Source organism: Sapajus apella, unplaced genomic scaffold, assembly GCF_009761245.1.
Source record: "Sapajus apella isolate SASKATOON/1434 unplaced genomic scaffold, GSC_monkey_1.0 scaffold22, whole genome shotgun sequence".
Taxonomy (NCBI): Eukaryota; Metazoa; Chordata; class Mammalia; order Primates; family Cebidae; genus Sapajus; species Sapajus apella.
The window spans coordinates 12,662,989-12,680,633 of record NW_022436962.1 but is presented as its reverse complement, the minus strand read 5'-3'; the positions used below and the strand labels follow the sequence as shown (position 1 = coordinate 12,680,633).

The following is a 17,645-nucleotide window of genomic DNA, read 5'->3' as shown; positions in this document are numbered from 1 at the left end:
CTGTCACCCAGGCTGGAGTGCAATGGCATGATCTCAGTTCACTGCAAACTCCACTTCTTGGGTTCAAGTGATTCTCCTGCCTCAGCCTCCCAAGTAGCTGCGACTACAGGCATGCTCCACCATGCCCAGCTAATTTTTATATTTTTAGTAGAGACAGGGTTTCACCATGTTGACTAGGCTGGTCTTGAGCTCCTGACCTCAGATGATCCTCCCACTTAAGCCTCCCAAAATGCTGGGATTACAGGTATGAGTCACTACGCTCAGCCTGAACATTTTATTTTAGACCTTTACTTTGTTAAGGACTAGTCCTTCTGTGTCTTATAAAGCTGGGCTTATAAGGCTGTCTATGACCTCACAGCCTTGCCTCAGCCCCCCTTGTCCTGCTGTCATTTCTTTTCTCTGTTTAGTAAGGGAAAACATTCTTCCTCTACCCTTTTAGGTTCAGTGGCTGGGGCCCACAAACCAAACTAATAAACACCAGTTTAACAGAAGAAGGAAACAGATTTGAGTAGGTATGCACAGAAGTTCATAAAGAAATGTGGAAGAAGGAGGTTAGATTCGGAACTTATGTACTATCTTAACAAAGGGTGATAAAGTGTCGAGAAAAAAGCTAGACAAGGGAAAAGGAGTTTGGGTTCCTGTGGTGGGAGTAAGTTGTGGGAAGGTGATTAGAAAATGTGCGGTAATTAAGAGTTACATAATAAAGTTCGTTATACAGATGAGTCATCTCAGGTAATAAGTGTTGCCTCTAAAACAGTTATCTTCCTGGTACAGCACAGGGAGGAACCCTTACAAATGGAAATTTATGTTACCTTTACAAAGGAAACATTTATGTTGTTGTTAGACAGTTAAGGAGAGGGAAAAAGAACTTCTCCTATGTCTGCGTCTTCTCACTTGCCTTCAAGTCAAAATAATTCTCATGCCAAGTTGGCATGTTTGAGGTGGCATGTTCTGATCCTCTTCAGTATCCTACTATAATTGAGATGGATGAAAATAATTATTTTCATATTTATCATTTATGAAGTACTTTTTGTACCTGCAATGACTTTGAGAGGTGGGGACTTTGTTTCGCCTTGTAACATTTTAAAAACTGAAGCACAGATTCACTGTTTTGCTGAAGGCCACAGGCACTGAATTTGAACCCAAATCTATCCTGCGTCAGCTTAAGTCTTTCCCACCCAGTTACTGACTTTCTGATCCAACATCACTGCATGGCATGCCCATTTATTGATGGTATTCATTTCTCCAGTAAACATTGGAAAAGAAAAATAGCGAAAGATTTTAAATATCCTTTAAAAAACATATTTATATTGAATATTTAATTTTAAAATTTTATCAGCTCTACTTTACAGATCCCATTCTCCAGAAAAAAAAAAAGGGATGGAAGCACTGAGTTTTGGGTGATGACAAATCCACATTGTAAAGTTAATGAGAGAGGAGTAGCTCCTCAGCAAAGCAATAAAGTGGCTTGTTGGAAACAACACTAGGCTAAGAGGCAGAAGAACTGGGTCAGTTTAAGGCCTGGCCCAGAATCTTGACTTTTAGTAAATGACTTAACTCCTTTCTTCTTAAATCTTGAAAACACCCACTATGTTTAGCTCTGGGTCTTCTGGTAGCCAAAATGTATCCATGGTTACTTGCTCCAGATTGGTGGTCAATTGTCAAACTACTTGAAGTTGCTTTTTCTTAGTTTCTGGGTCACAAACATTTCACTTCTCATAATCTACCTCACGTATTAGGTGTTGGGGGCACTGGTACTATGCTAAACCGCTGGTGTTTCCTGAGTAGGGATCACCCAGGCCATTTTCACATTCAGAAAAGGCCCCAACTTCTTCATCACTTGTCAGAGCCTCTGCTGCTGTGACAAGCCAAACACACCCTCCTGTGTCCTTCTCTGGGCCTCTCCTGTCTCCCCAGATTGGCCAAGATACCAATTACTTGAAGGAGAAGCCAGAGGAAAAGGAGAGACACCCAGAGACACATGAGTCTGGGCTTCCTGCTAAACTGAGAGGAATAGTGTAGGGGAACAGGGCTTTGAATCCTGAGCCCCCTAGCCCTTTGCTATTCACAATGTGGTCCAGGCACCACGGTGACATCACTTGGGAGCTGGTGAAAAGTGCCGAATCTAAGGGCCCACCACACGTGTGCTGAATCAGAATCTGCATTTTCACAAGATTCTCAGGTGACTTGTATGCACATTAAAGTTAAAAGAAAACATACCACTGATTCATGAATCCATGGCAACTTTCAAAAATAGCTCTGAGTAGCAAGAAATGTTTAATAGAGCCCCTGTGGAGGGGCATAGGGAAGTTGCTGCCATTGCTGGCAAGGGCTTGACTCAAGAAGGAGGGAGCCTGGATCTAATTGCAGTAGAAATTGACTCAGCTAAAAGCCAGGCATTTAGGAGGGCAGAGGGGAGTGATGTGGGCTTCTGAGGTGAGGCCATTAACGGTTGGATTATAATGCAACGTGCCATAATGGTGTAGTAATGAAATGTAATTGATATGGTTCTGTTATTAAAAGGGGCACTTCCTTTGTTCAAGGCTTCCTTCCTTCTTAGAAGGTAGATGGTCACAGGGTAAGGTAATGAGACAAAAGGAGCTCGTTCTGTAAAAAGTTTTAGTTTCTCCTTTGGCCTGCTTTTTGTCCACTTTCAGGTGACAACCTCCCTCATGCTGGCAACTTTGCCAGGTGAGTGTTCTCCAGCCACGAACTTCATACTTTAAAATTAGCTGGATACTTACAAGAGGGAATGTTAATATGAAGCCAGGTGTCCAAGGGGTCCAGGTGACATAATGGTCCCACTCTCATCTCTGAAAGGTCTTCGGGAGTGAGCTCCAGCCTGGGGATGACACTCCTGGTGTCAGAGCTGCCTCAACATTGGAAATCTCTTTGATGGAACCCATGGGACGGGGCTTGGGCAGGAAGCTGCTTCTCCATTGCTAAGCTCAGTACCCGTGCCACAGAGGCATGATTGCATCCTCCTCCCTGATCATTGGTTTGCTATTTCTTGCTTGATTTCTATTGATTGTTCCACTTTCTTGTTTTTCTTTTTTTTTTTTGTTTGGCCTGGCACAGTGGCTCACACCTGTAATCCCAGTACTTTGGGAGGCCATGGCAGGCAGATCACCTGAGGTCAGGAGTCCAAGTCCAGCCTGGCCAACATGGTGAAATCTCGTTTCTATTAAAAATACAAAAGTTAGCTAGGTATGGTGGTGCACGCCTGTAGTCACAGCTACTTGAGAGGCTGAGGCAGGAGAATCACTTGAACCCGGGAGGTGGAGGCTGCTCTGAGTCAAGATCGCACCACTGCACTCCAGCCTGGGCGGCAGGTGAGACTATCTCAAAACAAGAAACAAAAAAACAAACAAAAACCAACTCTTTTTTCTTTATTAGATCTTCACCAGTTTCTTTCTCACCAGTACCTTTCGCCTGCGTTCAGAAAAATAAAATAAAAATTTGAAATGGCACTTATACTGGAAAAATCGTTGTATCTTTCTCATTGACGTCATGACAATTTTGAAAAAGGAAACTCTTAAGGCTCCTACAGCATGATATATATACTAAATGTAAAGCTAAAAAAAAACCAGTGAGAACTCTCCTAAAAGGAAGGTGATGGGAGGAGGAGATAATTGTGATAAAAGCTAAGGTTGACCTAAAGGTGTTACTAAATTGCACAGCAAGTTTAATGCTGGATCTGGCAGCCAAAGGTGTGCATATGGCTACTTATTCCACCTGAGTGGGCACTAGGCAAGCTTCTCGAAGATGCTTTTACTTGATACTGAGATAACCATCATCCATAATATTTTTGAGTGCATGAAATTTACTAGGGCTAGGCACTTGCTGACACCTTTGCATGCATTATCTAATTCTCACACTAACATTAAGAGAGAGGACCGAGTAGTGGCTCCAAGTGTGAACTCCAGAATCAGGAAGCTCAGGTTGGATCTTAGCTCTGCCACTCACACGCTGCGTGACCTTGGCTGATCCCTTTCCCTCTCTCATACATAAACAGAAATATCAGTCATACCTTAAAATGGCTGGGGACATTCAATGATTTAATATACACAAAGCATGCAGTATCTGGCTCTTAGTAAGTACTTGCCATTATTATCATTATTTCTATTTGACAGATAAGGAAATTGGGTCTTAGAGAGGTTAAGTGGCCGGCCCAAAGTCCCCACAGCCATATCAAATTGGCACCAGATCTAATTTGACCCCTCTTAACCACTTCACACGCTGACTCAGAAGCTTTGGGCTGCTCTTGGCAACCTCTTGGGTGCAAATAAGAAATTCCTCAGTATTTGCCTTGAGCAAGTTGGGGAGGCTGCTCTGAAGCTACATGGTGTCTCAGATATTGCCAGCTGTCCTGGGCTCTCTGGAGTCCCTTGTCCACATCGTTAATGTTCCACTCTCTCTGGTGAATGTTTCTCAACTGTGGCTTATCTTTGGGGAACTTATTCCAGCTGTTTGACTTGGTGAGTCCACTGGGATAATATCCATTTTCAATGCAACTTTAAGTTTAAATAATGTGGGAGTTGCATTAAACATTATGGTATATATTTGTTTATGGATTCTATTTATTTATGTTTATGCTGAGCCACCCATCTCTTCCCAAACACAATTGAAAATAGCAGAAATTTAGGTCAATTGCTACTACATTTAAAGTCCGCTTCAATATTACATCCCCTAGAAAGATGCTAGCCTTGTTTTTTCCCACGCTCTGAGAATACACGTTTCCCTAGGCCTGGGTAGTGATGTTGAGGTCCAATGTGGCTGTAATTTCCCCCCTCCCCACCAGGTGTCCCACCGGTCCCTGCTATCTGACAGGCAGCAGGAAAAATGGCCATCTTCACCCCTCCAAAGGGGACCGAGGATTTGAAGGTGGATGGTGGAGAGACTGTGGGAAGGAGGGAGGGAGGCTGTGACAAGACTCCCAGATGCTGCTTCTTGTCTCCAGACAAAGAGAATTTTTCACATTATTTTTCTTTGATGCATAGGTGTCTCTCCATAAAGGCCGGCCAGATCCCTGCAATTTAGGAAGCTTTTATTTCCACTAATGAACTGGTGTCTGGCCAGGGCTTTTCATCTCTGAGCTTGAGGTTGGGGCTGCTGTCTGCTTCCCGTTCCCTTTGCCTGAGAGACCCTGACAGCCTCCCTCTCCTCCTCGGCGTCTCCTTTTTCTTCTAGGGGCTGATTGAAAAAGAGACAAGAAAGAGACTGTTTCTTCTGCCCTGTAAATTTCCTCAAATATCCCTAAATCAATGAAGTACCAGTGTGTGACTGTGGCACTAAGTAGCCCTCTTGCCTACATTAACCTTGGTGGACATTACTAGACTGTGGTAGAAATATTTCCTCTCTGCTCTTAAGTAAGACTGGCATTTGCTTCTCTTGCAGGGAGGAGTAAGGGAATTTGGATCCACTGACAAAAATTTAGTCACTGGAGCATTTTAAATTTCAAAGTAAATCTTTCTTTGCGGGTCATTGGCTCCTTGCCTTTCATCAGTCCTGCCTTTTTCTTCCCTTTTTTCTTTTGGAGGATCACGCACATGTTTGAGAGGCTGCTCTGAAGCCACATGGTCTCTCAAAAATTGCTGGCTGTACTGGGGCTCTCTGGAGTCCCTTGTCCGTCATCACGGGTCACCCCAGCAGAACCTTGGCATCTACCATAGACCTGAGGTGTCCAATTCGGGGCAGTGCTCCAAGTGGTCTACAAACTGGTGCCCTGATTATAGGTTATTCTGTGATCGAAACTTCACCTAGAGATCTGCCAAGAATGTGAATGGGATGTGTGCATGTAGCATCAGTTTTTGGAGCTTCAGTGTGGGCTCTTTCTGTACTAAAAGGCCTTGATAACAAAGGCCAGAACACAGTCCTGTGGGAGTTTCTAGCTTCTGTACCCACCGCCCCATGATATGCATGGCTTTTAATATTCGGAGAGCCTTTGCCAATACACATTTTCTTGTGTACTGGGCAACTGGAGCCCGGATGCGATGTATTATTGATAGGATTGTAATTTACTCCTCTTAGGTTGTATCTACAGTGTATACCATTAGCACAAAATATGAAATTACCAGTGGTTGTATATATTTGTCTATTCAGGTTTGGCTCAATGATATTTGCCTTTTGCCTCAATAAAAGATCGTGAATAATGAAAGCAGGGTAATATTATTTTGTTGTTGTTGTTGTGGCAAGGGAATTTTGATGAAACCATTTTCTCTGCGTTGTGCTTTTGGCGAGCCATGCTTTGCAATGAAGACAGGAGGCATTAAAGAGTGGGGGTTGGACACAGGAGATGGATGAGCACCTCGTGCCAGCTCGCAGCACACACTGGCTTCCCTGGCAAGCTGCTCGGGGCCAGGCTTGGGCTTTCTTTTCCTGCAAGAGGGAATAAGCAATCTGTGCTGCGCTGGTGGGAGGAGGTGGGCAGTTCAGACCGCGGTGCCAGAAATACGGAGCCCTGCGCCTTTCTTGTGAAGATAGCATTTGCGTGAGACTTGGGGTGTGGGGGGACCCAGAAGCACATCAGGTAGAACCTTTTGTAGTCACAGCATTGTGCCCTGGCTAGTGTTTGATGGTCTACCCTCTGGTCACCATTGCTGGCCATTTTGGTTCCTGCCTCTACCTGGGCCAGGTGGCACATAAATACACAAGCATTTATTTCCTTTAAAAAGATTCCAGGTCATAGGGCTCAAACTGAGCAGCAAATAGAAATGACACACCGTGTCTGTCTTGTGCTTTTTGTTCTGATCTTGGGGCCTGTTTCAGAACCTTGAATGGGAGGTGTTTGCTGGTTAACTAGGAGTTTGCTGGACAACCAGCACCCCACAATTGGATTTACTACGTAATGTTTATGAGTAAACATCTTCTTAAAAAATGCCATGGCTTGGCTTCTTCACCCTTTCGTTGCCTGTGGGCCTCAGAATGAAGGGGTGGGGGTGACAGAAACCAGGTTTTAAATCTGTATTGACTTGACACAGAAAAATATTTTGGGGAAAGGTTTATTCCTTTTAGTTCCTGCTGGCAATCTGGGACCCTCAGGGGTCAAAAACCAGGGAAGAGTTGGGGGAAGGTGAAGAGACCCATGTCCCTCAGAGGTCACTGGCTGGGGGACAGGGCTTGGCCATTCAAGTGGCAGGTATCCATCCGCAAAGCTGGAATCTCCTTTAGAGTGAGCTCCTAAGAAAAACACCACTCAGCCATGGAGAGCTGATACATTTTGCTGCCTGGGGCACATTCTGGAGGTGAAAACCGGTTTTTCTCAAGACATGTCAGGGCCAGGCTTTGTTCGGTCTACTTAGCCAGACTGGCTCCTTAAAGGGGACTCCTTTATCTGAGGAAGGGGACAATTATAAAAATGGCTTGTGAGTGGTGTTCCCTTTATAACTGGGTTGGACTTCCTTTGGACTTAAGAACGTTCTCTTGTTCTACACCTTCTTCCTACACACACACACACACACACACACACACACATATCAATCACACAGAATTGCAAAGAGAATGAAGTCAGTGTTAAATCTATCAAAGCAATCATAGACTCTGACAACTGAGAAGTATTATTTGTTTTTTTCCTCCCAGATTTCTACTGAGCCTGGTGTTTTAAGCATATGTCTTGGGGAGAAGAGACCCACAGAAAGGCAATTACAATTGGTGAATGATTAATGTTGGATCTGACATTTTTATGTGTCAAATATTTTTAACTGCATTAACCTTTGCAGAATTTACACCCATACTATGAGATATGTATTGTATAGCGTCGGAAATCTCTGCAATCTGCCTTCACTTAAATCTTATTTACATTTACTTTATTACAATATAAATGGATTTGAAAAACCTCAATAGAGGTTTTTTTACCCCATTCTGCAGTTCTGCTTGCTCTGTGGGAAGTCTAAGGGCGGCAGGGTTCCTTGCTGATTGCTAATAGTGTCCCAGCCACCTGCCTGGGGACCCCAAAGAGAGGGAAAGCCAGTGTCAGTTCTTCAAGCTCATGTCTCAGTTTTAGCCTAAAGGGGAGGTGGCTTAGAAGGCCTGGAGTTGGCATCCAACAGTATAAACCATAGAGGCAGATAGGCTTTTCAGTAGACAGGCAACCTTTAAGTTTTATAAGTTACAGAAAACGCAAATTTTCATAGCATCAATTTTAGAAAAGAAAGATTAAGTGGTTCCCATCTGTGGTGCTTTTTCCAATCTGCCTATCACCAGTCCCCTCTGCAGAAGTACGTGCAGTCCAGATGTCTCTTTCACTGATCGCATTTCTTTCTGGCTGTCTCTGTTCCTAAGTCAGAGTTACTCTTGTTGCTGCTGCTGTGGCTGCCGGGGCCTCATCGTCGTCAGCTCCATGCCTCCTGAACTTCACTCCACTGAAATCTGGTTGGGTATGAGACAGACTCCGGTGGAATGAAGGACAAGAGAAGCACATGGATTGCCCGAGGATCTTTTTCTCAGAGGGTGGGGACGCATGTCAAGCCCAGCCTGTGGACACTGCGTTACCTGGCCAAAGGCCTTTGGCATCATTGAATCACACACTTGGGAGATGTCAAGGACCTGAATACTCCTACCCCTCTCCAAGGATCACATCCTTCAAGGGGGCTGCAGAGAGCTAGTTCATCAAAACATCCTTGCACCTGCTGGATGCGTTAGGAGATGGGTCTGCAAGGCCAGGGACTCTTGACTGTTTCTCATTATCAAAGCAGCCACCCCAGATAACTCCAGGTGGAACCTCCTCTGTGTTTACCTAGTTGGGATGCTGGTCACCCTCTCCCTTTGTCTGGGTCCCACTGTGTGTGCCATAACTGAGCTCAGTGTGGTTGGCCCTTTCTAAAGGAAAAAGAGAAGGCAGGCGTTCTGCAATTGCTTTAGAAAAACCCAGCTACTCTGAGCTTGCTTACCAAGGCCGTGGAATGCAGGGTCATGGGCATTCCTCTCCACAAGGCACTGTCCAGAGAGCAGGATGAGCACTTTGCAGCCCCGTTTGCCAGAGTGAAATCCAGAAGAGGTAGGTGAGGCGCTCAGGAAAAACCACAACTCCCGTCAGGAGCCAGGCCCATTCATGGGGTGGGTGGACAGAGGAGAGTAAGACTCCTTGTCCTCAGTCATAAAGACTTATCTAGGAAGGCCAGCCTCCAATGGCCCCACATCCTCCCCCAGATGCGGAAAATGATTCAGCTGTTTCTTGGTTGGGCATGGGGATGGAGGATTTAGGGAGGAGGGGGTAAAGCTAACCTGGCTTTCATAGACTGAGTCAGATAGTTTTCTGCCCTTTCTGAAAAGCAATGCTCATCAGCCCGTTGCTGTGCAGTTGCTGCTCTGGCCTCTTCCTTGTTGTGTTCAGACATGCCCGTGGCTCAGTGCAAGCCCCATAAAAGGCTGTTCTCAGCACCGACATGCAGACTGGGTGGGTTGGGGCAGATGCATCTTGTTGTTTGGAGTAGTTTCTTCCTGGGGCTTGTTCTGACCCGATGCAGGGAGGCAGTATCTCATATGTGGCTCCTCCCTGCCTCCCCACCCTGCACCTAGCCTTCTGGACATTGGGTCTCTCTGAAAAATACCCTCAAGCAAGGGCTTGAGGTTTCTAGCTAGTGCTGAGGAGGGGCCACACTCTCCTTGGTCTGAAGGTAAAGACTTTGACAGGGTGAACACAGAGCTCGTTGGGAGGCAGGGATCTGGGTATTGAGGGGAAGAAGATTGGTTCATCTTCCCCCGCTCTGCCTTCTTAATAAACACTCACAGTTCTCAGTTCTCAATAGTAAGAACTGTGAGAACTGCTTGTGATTTATCTGGACTAGATACTCCTCCTGCACTGCCTTTGACCCATTCACAGTCAAAGGGAAGAAAGAGGCCAGCCTGTTGGCTGTGATAAATAAATGATAGCCCAGGATGGTGGGAGGGAATAATGCTGGGAAGGCAAGATTCTTTGCCTTCTCTTCAGATTTCTGCTTAACTCCGAGAGCAAAAGGGTCAGTCAATTCTTCTTCCTCCAGACCTTTGGCACCCCACTTTTACCCTCCCAACACGTACCATCCACTAAATTCTTCATGTCCTTATTCTGGAGCGTGCAGAGAGCCTCACTGTCATATGGGGTCCATACCCTCCAAGATGGATACTTGAGAGATCTGCAAAAGGCAAATGGGAGGTGGCATTAATGTCAGCCCTGAAAAAGGGAGCTCTCCCCTTCTCACTCTCCTCTAACTCTACAGACCTGTAGCTGCTACAGGCAGAGACAAAAAAACCACGAGTCAGAACCTGTATCAGGAGACTTGACCTGCTCTGGATTCTGGGTTCAAGATTCTTCTGCCCACGATGCCTTCACCAGCTGAATCGTCCCCCCAGCCCCCGTGGTCTTCACCGTGGTTATGTGGATCTATAGCCAAGCACATGCACGATCAGAGAATAAACCGTGCATGGGCTTGCTATTGGATAAGTTTATCCAGTGACCACTCTCTGCCCCCCAGCTGCCCTCAGGATTATGTCCCCAGTGTCTTCATAACCTTAAAGCCAAATTTAACATGAGACTCAAAGAATGGAACTAGATCCTAAATTTTCCAGTACAGCTGCACCCTGCACCCCAGGACTGCAAAACCTGCTGAATATCTGTCCATCTAGTTGAGTAAATCTCCACAAAACCAGATAGAGCTGCAATCTTGGTGCTTAAACTGCTCACCACCCACCTTATCACACCGGTTCCCTTTATCAGCAAGATTTACTGCCTGGGATCCCTGGAAATCCTTGAAAAAACGTAACAGCGACTGGGGATTGGTTTAAAATGCCGCAGGTTCAGCTCGTCTAGTCTTGGAGGAAGTTGATAACTGACCTGCAGTAATATGCCATTTTCGTCTCCTCTTCCTGCCCGATGAGTCCCCTGATCTAGCCACTCAGCTGTGTTTTTCCAAAGCTCCCCAAATCCAGAGATTTCAGACTCACCTTTAAGTATGAGTACCTGTGCCTTCAGATATTAGGACCCAGCTTTGAGTTTGATTCAAAATAATAAACCTTTTTTGTCATAAGATAATGCAGAACAAAGAGATGGCTAGAGCCATGCATAGGAGAAGAAGAAAAGAAATTTCAAGTCTCGGATGTTTCTTTTGCCCCTAAAGTTTGAGGACAGAGACCAAAAAATGAGAAACACTTACCCTATTTAAAGCACCCAGTTCAGCAGGCCTGTGCAGAACAGAAATGGCTCTTGAGGAAAGGTGGGGGCTGATCCTGAATAGTTGATTTCTCTCTTTAATAAAAAAGAACACGAGGCCGGACGTGGTGGCTCATACCTGTAACCCCAACATTTTGGGAGGCCAAGGTGGGTGGATTCCTTAAACTCAGGAGTTCAAAACCAGCTTGGGCAACATGGTGAAACCCCGTCCCTGCAAAAAAATACAAAAAATTAGACAAGTGTGGTGACGTGCACCTGTAGTCCCAGCTACTTGAGAGACTGAGGCAGGAGAATCGCTTGAACCTGGGACGTTGAGGCTGCAGTGAGCCAAAGATTGCGCCACTGCACTCCAGCCTGGGTGACAAAGTGAGATACTTAAAAAAATAAATAATTAAAAGCAGAGGAAAATGAAATTGAAGGAGAGGGAGTAAAAGTAGCTAGAAAGGAGAGAGTTTGGAGTGTGGTTGAGAATCGAGCTGAATTTTTAGAATAGAGATTAGTAACAGACAATAAAAGAGAAACTGGTTTTTCCAAGTCAAGGGTGAGCAGGAGAGACTCGGCCCATTTCGAGGAGGTGGTACTAGTTTCACTCTTTATTTATGCACCTCTCAGCAAAGCTTCAGGTTACCTGCTGAGCTCAACCAATGGAGAAAGGGCCTGGCAGCTGGCCCCTCCTTTCAGAACCCACACCCCTGGGGGGCCATGAATGGAGAGGTCTTTCTGCAGGCTACCCTTACTTTCTCTTGTTCTGTAAACACAATGGGAAAAGGGAAGAAGTGAGGTCTCGGTCAGCCCAGAGTTGGCGAGACACTGCGGGTTATCTGAGCCTTGCACCTGAAGACTTCGGCCTCCCAGAGACTTAATGGAGGAGAGGGGAATGCTCAGATTTTATTTTGTCCCAAGGAAGTTGTGCTGTGTGTGTGCGCGCGCACGCGCGTCCTTTGAGCTTTTAGCCTGACCTGAGTTGCTATCTCTACACAGTGCACTTCGGGAATCCAGCAGGGATCGGCCAGTCCATCCAGGCAGCGCAGTAGAAAGAGGCCGGAGGGTCAGAGCCAAGGCCCAGCCAGTGGCTTATCCTAGCATTTAGTACAGAGAGGGTCTGCTGCTCTCCTTGTGAGACGCAAGTGTTTCTTTTATAATCCGAAAGGCTTTGTGACCTGCTTCCCTTTCATGTCTGGGGGTGGGGAAAAGACCACACTGTGTAGGGGGGAAGTTAAGGAAGGGGACGGCAAGCTCATTAGCAACTTTAAAGAGGGCTGCCTACACACTTGATGATTTTACCCCACCTCCTTCCCCTGAGCAACCTGCGCTCCGCCTCCTGTCCCTCCCCCATCTCTCCTCCCACCTTGCCGGCTTCCCCCTGGCTTCCCCCTCGTTCCCCCTTCCCGTGCACACCTGGAGGGCAGGGGAAGTTGAAGTCTCCTCAAATGTGGCACATTTCGCCCAGGATCCTGGCCTGCCTTCCATTTGTTCTCCAGGCAAATCTGGTGTGCAGCGAAAGCAGATTCCTCTATTCTCCAGCGGAAGGAGGGGAACTGGAGAATCCACTCCAGAGGACCTCTTAGTGCAGGCCTGTCCCACAGCCCTTCGTGGAACTGAATCATGCCTGCTCACAATCTCCCTAGAAATCAGCTAATCTAAACTTCCTACCGCATAGACTGGGGAACAGAGGTTTGGAAAGGTGAATTTCTGTCCTGAGTTCACACAGCCAGTGCAGAGTCAGGATTCTAATCGAACCGGACCTCCCAGACCCCATTTAAAAGCCCTTTATAACAAACACTACATGTTCCTTTCCTCGGTTCTGGAGGATCTGAGGCTTGTCTGAACTATTCTGGATTCTTCCTGGGAGAAGAAAAGGCTCCACGGGGGAAGGAGAAAAACCAATACAGAGCAATAGGAAGAGGCAGGGAGATCTTCCGCTGATAGCTTCCTTAAGCACGGGACTCCTCCCCTAAACAGTGAAGCCCATGGTCTTCCGGCTGACTGGACCCAGTTTGCCTACACTGAGCCTCAGTTCTCCCATGTCCCAGAAAGTAATGCCGACAGAGAAGCAAATTGTTCCTGGCCGCAGTGATGCACCCACAATGTGTGCTGAAGACTCTGGGCCCCCTTCTCTCCCTTCCCGCTCCTTCTCTCTCTTCCCTCCAGCATATCATTCCTTGATTCGTTCATTCATTCATTCATTCTCACTCACTCACTCTCCCCCTCGCGCATCATTCCGTAGCATCGACTCTGTGCCATGTGAGTGAGAGGCTGCGTTTACCTTCTAGCAGCTCCCAGCAAGAAGAGGCATAAACATAGTCCAATGCGAAAGGAAACTGACGCATTTGTCTGTGAGATTCAGGGAAGGTCCTACAGGCAGAGTGACATGTTGGAACTGAATCTGAAAACATGAAGGTGGGCTGAGGGTGAGGATGACCCGTGTAAATTCAAACCTTGAAGAAGGAGCTCTCACACCTTCAGAGCAGCCTGGGGTGCTGGGGAAGGGGGAGCGGAGCCATCTTGTGACAGGCCTGAGGACCTCATTCAGAGGCCGGGTAGCTCGGAAGGCAGGGAATGAATGGACCAGAACTGTTTTTCAGAAGCCAGCTAGGACTGGAGGCAGAGCTACTAACTGCTGAGGAATATGACTGCCCCAAAATATAGCGGAGAGGAGGGTAAGGAGGAGTACCTAGGGCAGACAAGAATCAACAGCCCTGCTGGTCAGTTTCTGTCCCCTCCAGGGCTCATCTTTGACTTCTAAATTTATTCAGAAAACTGTAATAAACTTATAGATGTATTGATTCCATATCCACTTAATACCATAAAGAAAGACCATCTGCCCTAGATTATTATAATGTTCTTTTTCTTCCCTTCGACCGCAGTCACCACAGCCGAGGAGGATGCTTTGTGGACTAGCTGGACACTTATTGGTGTGGAAGGTCGGGGTTGGGGGGGAAGCATATCTGGGTGACTCTGCTGGAAACTTCTTCGCCCAGCCCCTCAGCCTGGCTCGTTGTTCCAAAGTCAGCTTGTGAGGCAAAAGCCTTGATGTCCCCCTTTCCCCAGGTTTCTAGCTCCATGTCTCTGAGAGGCATTCCCCAGGGTCATCCAGGGTGGTGCTGTGCTTATCTGAGTGTGTTTGGGGTGCAGAAGAAGGGGCATGGAGGGGCGTAGGGTGGGCATTGGAGGGGCAGGTACCAGGCTTCCTCATGTCTCCACTGAGGAGTAGCCATGGTAACCATGGTTTACACACTTTGGCTGATCTTGGGCCTCACCTTTCGTTTTTGTGCCCTGTCTGCCCCCTTGCTCCTCATTTCCTCTCCCCCTCAACTACCCCAGCCAGAGTTCCTCTCCTGTGAGAAGGCCTTGGCCCTCACATGCATCTCTGGGTCCTGGAAAGACTCTGCTATTCTCTCTGCTCAAATTTCCAGCCCCATATCTAACTGCCACCCAGTTTTTGAGGATAAAGGTAAAAGATCTGGAGTTCTTCAAAGTGTTCTAACACATGGTTAGCATTAGAGGTTGGTATGGGTCTCTTTGACTAAACTCTGGTTATAAGCTCATCTAACTTTGCAACTTCCCCTCCATGCCTAGCACTGTACCTGAGGTCTTTGATAAAGGTCTGTTGAATCAACCGAGGTTGTTTCTTTAGGGGAGGAACACCAAAAGAGAAGATACCTGGATTCCACTGCACAACATTTGGAGTGTGTTGGACTCTTGGGGGTGAAACAGTAAGGACAGTGTGATGCAGGGAAACTGTGTGTTCCCAGGAAGCTGCTGCAGACATCAGGGTCCATGACCATAAGGGGAGTGCCCCTTGGGCTGCCTATAGACTGGAGCTTCATCACCAGCCCTCTTCTGATCCAGGTTTACAGCTTTGTTCCGTGTATTGAGGAGCTGGGAGGACCTCACCCTGAGACATTTCTTGGTTAGGACTCAGAATTGGGAAGTATGCATGCTAGTCCTTCAGCCACTGGTCAGGTTCTACACAAATGTAGAGTGGGGGAAGATGCAATTTGACAGCAGCATAAATAGAAAAAACCCTTAGGGTGTGAGCTGATGGTAAGCTTCATGGGACTCAGTGGTGTGATATGGCTACCAAAAAAGCAAATTCTTTCTTTGGTTGCATCATTGGAAATAAGAAACAGAAAATAAGGGAGATGACAGTTTTACTGTACTCTGTACTGATCATATTATACCTGCTTATTACATTCATTTGTGGGCTCCACGTTTTAAGAGGAGTCAATGCAAACCTGAAAGAGGAAAAAAAAAGTAAGCACAGAGGAAACAGACAGGCAACAACAACAGAAACTGTAATGATTCTGGAGTCAATACAGCTTGAGAGAGAGGCAAAATGTCTACCCAAGGAGTAAATGGAAGGACCAAGCAGCCTATCACCTTCCAACCCAAGACCATGTACACACCCCAACAATGCAGAACACCCATCTGAGCAGGTGGGGCCAAAGGCCTAAACCCAAGTTAATAAAGCAAACCCAGGCCCCTTCCTCCCACCTTGAATACATCTCTTCTCCCACTTCATTGCATTTCTTCCATTGGTTCTCTCAGTGTGAGTGTTGTCCAGCCAGAAGCTGAGTTTGGGTTGGTTGTCATTAGCCAGGTCTCTGTAGATTGCCTATTTCCTGAAGCCACACCCCAACCCTGTACATAACATCAGTGATCTGTGCATGCCTCTCCAGCACATCCTATTGTAGTTATTGAGTTTTTGGTTTTCTCTTTCACTAGACTGTGACCTTCTTAAAAGAAAAGAAAGTCCAGTATTCCTACTACCTAGAAGTTCCTGGAGCATAATAGGTGCTCAGAAAGTATTTGTTGGCTGGGTGAAGATGCAGACAGGTGTGACTGGGAGGTTTGAGCCTCTGTTGCTGAGCAGACGCGAGGTCTGGGTTTAATACGCCTCTCCTTCACTCTCCTGCTTCCTCTAGATGCCAGTGTGGATCAGGACCTATCCCCGATCTTCAGAAGCTGTCCCTTGAGATTTCGTCACTCTGGGGGATCTGACAGACCTGACAGCTTACTGCCCACTGCTGTACTTCTGTGGTGGGGCTGGAGGCTCCTCATTTCCTCATTTTCTGAGATGGGCTTGTTCTCTGAAAGTGAAGAGAGTGATACAGGTTGAAGCCTGCCTTTTACATTTGCCTCTCCCTGGCCCCTTCCCCTGCCCATGCTGAGGTCTAACCTAGTCCTTCAGGTGAAGAAAAGTCCTCAGGGCCTACCTTTCTTCTCCTCCTGCTGAAGACAAAAAAGGGAGCCCAGGGACAGTGTAGAACTTGAAAGCAGTCATTTTATCTTTAGCTCTGCCCCTCTGGCCATTCCCTGCATTTATCAGTGCCTATAAAGCACCACAAACAATTTCTCCAAGTTGCCCGCAAGCCTTCTGGCATCAGGAGACTTCTGTCTCCACTGAGAATGCTTGTTTGGGTTCTAATTTTTCTAAATTGACATCCAAGTTCCATCTTCGGAAAGCAGAGGGGTTGGGGAGAATTCTTAACAGAAGCAGCTTTGGTAAGTTGAAACAGTTCATGTTATTAAACACCCAAGAGGGAGATCCAGAAACACTGAACTGGGGACAGTTTGCACCTTCAGTCCTTAACTCGTGGCCGTCATGACTTGGGGACTTAGATTAGGAAAACTTGGCATCTTAGAGCCTGTGGCAACTGCAGAAGAGAGACAGGTAGCATGTTAATTCACATCTTCACCTAATATGTATCAAGTGCTTTCTATGTGCCAGGTACTCTACCAGGTGCTGGAGATAATAGAAAACTAAGTCCCTGCCCCTGAACACAAAGACTTTCCAGACTTCGCAGTGGGTGTGGGGAGGGAGCCAGCTAGGTGACAGGTGCTGCAAAAGGAAACGGCAAGTGCAATATCACCCCTCTGACCCACAAGAGGCTCTGCAGGAGCCCAGAGGGAGGAGCCCTGTAGATCAGGAAGGCTTCAAGGAGGAGGTGCCACCTAGTTGAACTATGAAATGTTATAGGGATTGTGCCACCCGGAGAAAGGAGATAATTTGATGTGGGGATTTCTTTGGGACAGTAGGGCTGAGCTGGAATGAGCAGGGTTAACTTCTTCCTAAGTAAAAGTTTTAAAAAATGCAAGCTCCACTCTGGATCACAGGACAAATACTGATTACCACCTGGGGGGTCTGGAGCAAAGGATGGAAGGGGGATTGAAAGAGCCCACACTGCCTCTGAGGAAACCATCTAAGCCAAACTCTTCTTCATCATCTCTGCAAGATGGATCTACGCAGGTAATCACGTTTGGCAATCTCTGCTGGCTGCTTCACTGAGTTTTTTTTTGTATGTTTCATGAGATGCCAGTTAGACTTTGCTAAATAAAGAGGGAAGATTGGCAGGAGAGGGGCAAGTTTTAAAGGGGAAAAAATGACCACTGGGCTGGTAGAGACGGGCAGACTGTGAGGCCACCAGGCTGCTTAGCTCAGCACCAGGGAAAGCTGGTGTGTGTGTGTGTACGCACATGCACACATGTATGCACG

General features: G+C 46.7%; 2 long non-coding RNA genes across 2 annotated transcripts; one reads left to right on the top strand and one right to left on the bottom strand.

The window, feature by feature from the left end:
- The first annotated feature begins 3,535 nt into the window (after positions 1 to 3,535).
- LOC116558853 lies at positions 3,536 to 7,836 on the top strand. Its single transcript, XR_004272197.1, has 2 exons — positions 3,536 to 6,422; positions 6,459 to 7,836. It is a non-coding gene; the product is annotated as an uncharacterized LOC116558853 (long non-coding RNA).
- Positions 7,837 to 8,072: 236 nt separating this feature from the next.
- LOC116558852 lies at positions 8,073 to 11,323 on the bottom strand. The gene is made up of 2 exons (XR_004272196.1): positions 10,233 to 11,323; positions 8,073 to 10,112 (listed from the first exon to the last, which is right to left on the bottom strand). It is a non-coding gene; the product is annotated as an uncharacterized LOC116558852 (long non-coding RNA).
- Positions 11,324 to 17,645: the final 6,322 nt, after the last annotated feature.